The following is an 8,348-nucleotide window of genomic DNA, read 5'->3' as shown; positions in this document are numbered from 1 at the left end:
TCCCTGAAGAATAATACGGTACACATTTATTGTTTTAATAAAAGAGACCTCGCATTTCCTGTCTGCTCTGGCTGTGCCGTGACCAACAGTGAGCTGTGTGGCTGTGCCACCACTACGGTCCAGAGTTACAGTAGTTTTTTTGGGGGGGCTTATTATCGGGGAGGTCTTATTTTCAGGGGGGTGCCTTATATTTCAGCGAGAGGCAAAACTGTAAGTAAATCTTATTTTGGGGGGACGTCTTACTTTCAGGGAAACACGGTAGTACAGTGACTCTGTGTATTCCTTCAATCTCTTTTGGATGTTTTCTGTATTGTTCAATATTTTGCCCATAAATCCAAACCCACTGTCATGGAGCTGGTTCTAGTCCATAGTGACCACGTATAGGGTTTCCAAGGCTTTGCATCTTTATAGGAATAGACAGCCTCTTCTTTCCCCTGGGAAGTGGCTGATGGATTTACACTGCTGACCTTGCCAAGAGTAGCCCAACAGCGAACTCACAGTCCCTCCAGAGATCCTGGTGTATTTTTCCAATATTGCAACTTGAGTCTCTGAATTTTTTACTTCAATTCTTTTGGCTTGAGAAATGCCTTGTATGGTCCAGCCCAAGGGTTGGCAAACTTTTGAGACAAAAGAGCCAATCCTGTCCATAAAAATTTAAAAACTATTCAAGAACCCTAAGTGTATATTTACAAACAAATGAAATCATCACTATCTAAATAATACCCTATAACATTTTTCAATTTTACTTCAGAGCCACATGTACATATCCTGAGTCACATGTGGCTGGGTCCCAAGCTGCAGTTTGCTGTCCTCTGTAAATTAGCCTGCTGGTTTCCTCTTTCTTCTCAAGCCATCCTTGGAAATCTTCTGTTTGGTTCTTTAGCTTCATCATTTCCCACCTCCCTCCCCCATTTGCTACTCTGCATTCAAGAACAAATTTCTGAGTCTCTTCTGGTCTGTTTGGTCTAATTTTTCTTCCTTGTCTCTTAAACACCTTTTGATTTCTTCAGTAAGGTGCCCATGATGCCATCCCACAGCCCATCTAGTCTTTGGTCAATAGCATTCAGTGCGTCGAATCCCCTCTTGAGACAACCGTTAAATTCAGACGAGCTATACCCAAGGCCATACTTTCTCTCTTGTAGACTTGTTTTGCTTCCCTCCCTTGCCCCCCAGCTTCAACTGGAACTTGTGTAGGAGCAGTTGATGATCTGTACCATAGTTGGATTTCTTTATCATCTCTTCCCTCAGATTTAGTTGATTTGATTTCTGTGCATTTTATCTGATGAGGTTCATGTGCTTAGTCACTGTTTACATTGTTGAAAAAGGGGATCCCCAATGGATAAGTCTTTGGTGTTGCAAAATTCTACCAAATTATCAAGGCCATATTGCCCAACTCTTTTCTGTTTGTTTTCAACTTGCATAGTCAAACCATTAGATATCTCAGCATGTTTGATCAGTTTTAGAGTACAAAGATTGGAACAAAATCTCAAATTTAAAAAGCTTTTGTTTTAGTGATTGATGTGAAAATTTGAATTTCAGTCCTATGAAAAAATTTTCTTTGTAGGCTTATTGATGTTATTGCAGTATTGACAGTATTGCACCTCAGAACAGATCTTGAAATTCTTTTAAAATATGATTGTAAGACCATTCCTCTTCAATTTGTCATTGCTGGCACAGTGGGCCATGTGACTGATTAAAGATGGCCAATACCAATCCATTTTCGCTCACGTGCCTATCATTTCAATCTTGATGTGTTCCAGATCATTTTTGACAGCTTCCAGTTTTTCTGGATTCAGTTTGCACATTCCATGTTGTGGATGTTTGCTAATGGAGGTTAGCATCTGTTTCTTCTTCTTTAGAGTCATGCTCCATCAGCAAGGAAAGGTTCTGAAAGCTTTGCTCTGTCCACATCAGCAAGGTTTACTTTGTTCGAGGAGGCAACTCTTCCTCACTCACATTTTGAGTGACTTCCAGTCCTGGTGGCATAGTGGTTCACGTTAGGCTGCTAACTGAAAGATTGGCAGTTTGAAACCACCAGCTGCTCTTCAGGAGAAAGACAAGACTTTCTACTCTTGTAGAGTTATAGTCTCAGAAACCCACAGTGGCAGTTTTACCCTGGCCTATTGGGTAACTATGAGTCAGAATTCACTCAATGGCAGTGAGTTTATTTTGCATTCTAACTGGAAAGGTCTGTCTTCTGGCACGAAATCAGCCAATGCTTTGCTGCCATTCATAGGTTTTTCACTGCTAAAGATTGCCTGGCTCTTCTTCCTAGTCAATCCAGAAGCTCTGCTGAATCCCATCCATCAGGGGTGCCCAGCTGCCATTTGAAATACCAGTGGCTTAGACCCCAGTATCCCAGTACCATGCACCCAGCAACACACAGGACCACAAACAGGTGAGTTGTTGTTCTCCATATGAGGCAAATCTAAATGTTCCTCTCCAGGTTAAAGGATATTGAAGCTGAAAAGTAAAATTATGAAAGACCAGGGTATCTATTTGGGGTATGGAAATTTACAGTCTTTAGCTTGGAGACTACCCGCTTAGCCACACATTCACATACATACAGGAGGTTGTTCTAGGCCTGGTTTGTTTTGATGGTGAATATCATGTGGGCGTTGTTTTCCCAGGTGTATCAGAATTCCTGATATAATAAAACACTGCTTTGCCAGGTGTTAGGAAGGCAAGGAAATAAGAGGAAAACAAGATATTATAGATGTAGCAGTTAGCTCTTACTGTGTAACAAAGCACCCTCAAACTTGGCGCCTTAAAACAAGCATCATCTCCGAAGCTCATGATTCTAGAGGTTGATCATTTGGGTTGAATTCAGCTAGACAGTTCTAGTTTTGGTTTGTCTCCTTGGGTGCCTGTGGTCATCTTCAGATAGATTTGGCAGCTTTTCTGGCTACTGGCTGAGACATCTTGGTCCTTTTCCACATTGTGGCTCATCCTCTAAAAGACTCCCACCTAAAACCCCACCCACTGCCAGCAAGTTGATTCCGACTCATAAGACACTATAGGATAGACTAGAACTGCTCCATAGGCTGTGACTTTTAAAATTTATTTTGAGTTTAAATGCATTTTATTTTTAGACAACCTACACGACCTGTTTTTTTTCTTAAAAAAAAAAAAGCCTCCACTCCAAATAAATCAAGGTCAAAAGCAAGTGAAACACTCTCAATGACACCAGTTTCATTTGTCTAAGTCCTGGTGTCGTGTGGGCGAACAGCAGCCGGTGAGGATGAGAGACGATTGGTCGTGAGCTGTCCACCGTGTTAACACATCTCCATCTCTCAGCCATCCTTAAAGAAGATTATGTACAAGGTCCCACCATCCTCACGGTGGTCCAGCAGAGCAACCATGCCGTCGGGATTCATGTTCTCACCAAGAAAGAACTGGTCGTTTTTGAAATTTGCAAGGATGTGTCTGATGTGTTCTGCAGCCCCTGTCATACATGAAAGGCTTTATTCTCTGGTTTCTGCTCTTCAAGTTTGCCTTTGATTGGTTTCATGCAGGCTTTGCTGTACTTCTTGTAGGTGAAGCTGGTCTTCTGCAAGTGATGATTGATGACAATATCAACACCAGTGACCACTGTGTTTTCTGTCCCATCGCCATCGGAGCCTCCAGCTGAGGCACTCTCATCGATGAGCGAGTCATCTGTTATGTTTGGTCCCAATGACCATCTTCCCCTCCACTTCAGGCACAGCCCGTCTGTGATCTCCTGGATTTTGTAGATGTCGGAGAACATAGCATCACGGCTGATGAGGTCCAGGTAGATGGTCATGATGGCGGCGAGAGGGAGACACCAGGGCGGTGCTAGCTTAGGAGGAGCCCGGAGCTCTGAGGGAGTAGGGTGCAGCCAGAGCGGTGCTGCAGGGTGGGAATACTTGTGGGGGGGGGGCTAAGGGGGGTAAGGAGAGAGGGGCAGAAAGGGAGGCTATAACTTTTTTTTTTTAGGCTATAACTTTTAACAGAAGCAGACTGCTTCATATTTCTCTGGTGGAGTGGCTGGTGGATTTGAACTTTCAACCTTTTATTTAGCACCAATGTGCCTCTAGGGATTCTCTAGAAGGCTAGCCTGGGCTAATTCCCACAGTAATGAAAGCCTTTCAAGCGAAAGTACAAACATAGAAGCCCTGGGAAGGTCTTGGAACTGGGGATCCATTATGCCTACTGCATACTACAGGCCAAACAAGCTGTAAGACTAGCTCTCTTCACGGGAGTTGCTGCAAAATCACATTGCATGGATGCAGGAAAGGGAGAAGTAGCGTGGATATCACACACACACGCACACACACACACACATATGATATGGGTTTTTTTTAGACACTACTGGGAAGTGAGGGACCATGGGTTTGATTTGTTGGGGAGCAAGTGAACAGAGAAGTAGGAAGAAATAAAAGAGGATGCAGGCAACGGAGGAAGAAGGGCATCAAAAAGCAATGAGTGGTTAAAATGTGAGACAGCTAGCAATAGGGAACCCCAGAAGACCCTTAAGCAAGACAGAAATGTCGATGAAGCAGGGGCACGATTAGCATCCACAGAGTTATAGGATCCTTCTGGCTGAGGGCCTAGCAAGATAAGTAGAGCGTTTGTGTCTCTGGGTTTCCGAGTTAATGATGCCAGCAGTCTCTGGACCAGCCAAATTGTGGTGGATTTATTATTTACATTACAACTGCATTTAAAAATGAAAACATATGTGTACATCGCCAATGCCTTGAAAATGGTATTGAACACGCTGTAGAATTTTATATCCACTAACAGGATGCAATTTCCCCATCAAATCAAATCGCTGGTTGTTTTTTGTACTCAATATTATTATGGAAATTTCACAGTTTATCAGCTCTAGTGAAGTGGACTGAAATGAGCAGACCACTGATTTGAGCTGTTTTCTTCTGCATGCGTGCCCAGCACCCCCCCACCCCCAAACATCCTAGTCTCTTTATAGTGATGCTAAGATGGTTTTATGCTGATGATGTCCTGTTTTTGTTTCAGTGCAATGCAAACGGATTCGTAGGAGGAAAGCAAAGGTTGTTCAAGCTCCGGTGGAGATGAGCATGCCCTGAAGTCAGCATAGCAAGGGAGAAGCATAGTGGCACCTCTGGTTTCTGCTTCCGTCCTTCCACCTTGGCTGACAGTACATTGCTGGAATCGACGAGTAAGGTGTTGCTTAGGGCCCCATGAGTCTTGCTGACGTCTTTCAAGTTTGCTTGGTTTTGTTCCACATGACTATATGAGCAACTGGTGGGGCAACTGCGCAAGTCTGTGAGAAACCCCTCTCTTCTCCCCACATCAATTTTATTTATTTATTTACTAAAGATCATTTTATCAGGGGCTCTTATAGCTCTTATAACAATCCATACATCAATTGTATCATGCATCTTTGTACATATGTGCTATCGTTTCTTTTTCTTTTTCCTTTAAGGTGTAGACTTTTCTTGAACGGGTCAAGTCAGTGTACGGGTAGCGCCCTGGCTCCTCCACATCGGCCATCGTTATTTTCTAAACATTTACTTTCCACTTGAGCCCTTGGTATCCGTTTCTCTTCTTTTCCCTCTCTCCCTCCTCCCCGCCTCACGACCCTTTGATAAATTATAAATTATTATCATTTTCAACTCTTACACCGACCATTGTCTCTCCCTTCATGGTTTCTGTTGTTTCTCCTCCTAGGTGTGTGTGTGTGTGTGTCTATCATTGTGGTCAGTTCCCCCTTCCTCCCCTTTACCCCACCTTCCCCCTACCCTTCTGATATCACTTCTCCCATTTCTGCTCCTGAAGGGTTTATCTGACCTGATTCCTGTGTCATGAGCTCTTATCTGTACCAGTGTACATGCTCCAGTCTAGACAGAACTGCAAGGCAGGGCTGGGGTCATGATCATGAGGGGTGAGTTAGCCTTAAGGAACCAGAGGAATATTATGTTTCATCAGAGATATACTTCGCCCTAGTTGACTCATCCCTTCCTTGTGACTTTTTTGTGAGGGGATATCCCATTTTCTACAGATGGGGTTTGGGTCTTTGCTCCAGCCTGCCTCATTCTCAGAAATATTTGTTTGTTTGTTTTGAGTCTTCTGATGTGTTTACCTAATCCTGTCAACTCTCATGATCGCACAGACTGGTGTGCTTCTTCCATGTGGGCTTGTTGCTTCTCTGCTAGATGGCCGATTGTTTAACTTCAAGCTTCTAAGACCCCAGACATTATATCTTTTGGCAGTCGAGCACCATCAGCTTTCTTGATCACATTTGCTTATGCACTCATTTTGTCTTCAGTGATGCTGTCAGGAGGGTGAGCATCACAGAATGCCAGGTTGTTAGAACAAATGTCCTTGCATTGGGGGAGGTCTTGAGCAGAGGCCCAAAGTCTGTCCACTACTTACTTCAATGTGTTCTCATATAAATATATGTATATACACAGGCCAATATGTCTATTTTTATGAATTAATATATTTACATATGTACACACCTATGTATATAACTCTATCCATAGCTTTGCTTTCTAGACCTTTCCTCTGTTTCCTTTTAATTTCCTCCTGTCCTACCACCATACTTGACCTTCTGCTTCTTAGTAATTCCTCTCAGCTAGATTGCTGTTGGTCCAACACCTCCAGGATCTCTATGTGCTCCTCCTTGTTGATTGTAATTCCCTAGTTGTTCCCCTGTCTATGGAGTTGTTTGCTCACCATTCCCTTCTCTTACCTCCTCCTCCCCCTGAAGTCCCTTTGGCCCCATTGCTTTCTTCTTGGGCTTGCTTCCCATGCCAATCTTTTATGGGTAGGCAAACCAACATTAATGGAGACAAATAAAAAGAAAACAAAAGATTGAATAAAAAGGGTGGTAGATAATAAGCAAAAAAAGAGAAAGGAAAAGCATACATAATTCAGGTCTGTCCACTGACCTTTATGACTATTTCCCCACCAGTCCTGAGGGTATCCAGGAATTGCCCCTCCTATCCTAAAGTCTATTTTGGGGTGCCTTAGGAGTTTTGTGACTTGGCTTTGCTCCCATTGCTTATCTGATATGTTCAAATCTTGGTTCGTCCCACTATGGGGGTTTGAGACTGGACTCATTCCTCACTGTGTGTCCCTAGTATTGTCCTCTGTTAAAGTATGCTCCAGCGAGGGGACATCATGTCTGGAGCTGTGGTCAGCTATACAGCCATCTCTGTGCCTTAGCAGTTTCATGCAGGGACGTTGCCCATGTGGGTGTGGCAGGCTGCCCCCTCCCCCACCCTGTAGGTTTAGCGTGTCTGCTGTAGCACATGCTTCTAGGGAGGGGGTCAGCTTGGCTCTTATTGGGGCCGGCCCTGTAGACCTCTCTGTTCATGAGTTGCCCTCAAGGTTTGGCACACTGTGTTGGGGTCTGCATGCACACTCCCATTTCTGTGGAGACAGAAACAATACCCTCCCTCTGGATGGGTGAGTGTCCTGCTGCTCCCCAAGTACCATCATCTCCCTCTGCCCGCCCCTTTCATCCTCTCTTGGCACCTTTTCCCCTTCTTTGTGTTGGAATGACATGCACATCTTTGGGGTTGGCCTGTCCCCCACCCAACTGCCTGTACCTTCATTCATATAGTATGAGATAAGTGGCTTTTCTTCTATACCTACTGGAGAAAGCCCCTCTTCATTGAGCAATTTAGAGAGAGAAAGAGAGAGAGAGAGACAGAGAGAGAGATATTACGGTGCAAAAACAGCAAGTACCTAAACCCTGTTAGCTAATAATGTGATTTCTGAGCTTGGATTCTGGGCTAACAATGTTACAAAGGGTGTGACCCGCTATGGGAGGCAGTTAAAAGTCACATGCTTTGAAAAATGGAGTGTTAGGAGTCTGGGAGTTCCTATCATCTCTAAAAGTAGTCTTTTAAGTCACATCTCCATTTCCTTGTTTTAATTTGTTACTGCAGCCTTAGCTGATTGTGGAGTCTGAGCAGGAAGGTAGGACTAGGTGGCAAGGCAAAGAAAAACCACCTTCCTGGAGGATGATTATTTAACCCATAAATCTGAGAACTATTGACTGAGAAAATGTCCACATGCCCCCCCAAAAAACCACCAAAAAACCAAAACCCCAAACAGAAGAAATCAGTGTTTCTGATTGGTTTTCATTATGAACCCCTGTCCATTTATGTGTGGCCAAGAGCAAGACCTTTGAATCAAGCTTCTACCTTTCTCTAGCTGCGTGCCTTCGAGCCAGTAGCTTAATCCTTGAGCATTCTCAGTTTAAGGATCTCATAAGATGGTAGAAAAAATAAAATGAGACAAGATACTTTGTGTTCAACACAGTGCATTTTTCATTGCACAAATGCTCAATGCTGGTGTCGTCATCATCTTCCTCAGTCTTATTGTCATCAACAATG

General features: G+C 43.7%; 1 pseudogene; it reads right to left on the bottom strand.

Moving 5' to 3' along the window:
* Positions 1–3,275: 3,275 nt before the first annotated feature.
* Positions 3,276–3,784, bottom strand: LOC142428134 (translationally-controlled tumor protein-like; annotated as a pseudogene).
* Between the last annotated feature and the right edge of the window lie 4,564 nt (positions 3,785–8,348).

This window comes from Tenrec ecaudatus, chromosome 15 (assembly GCF_050624435.1).
Source record: "Tenrec ecaudatus isolate mTenEca1 chromosome 15, mTenEca1.hap1, whole genome shotgun sequence".
NCBI lineage: Eukaryota > Metazoa > Chordata > Mammalia > Afrosoricida > Tenrecidae > Tenrec > Tenrec ecaudatus.
The sequence above is the reverse complement of the archived record's forward strand: the minus strand, read 5'-3'. Positions and strand labels throughout refer to the sequence as shown.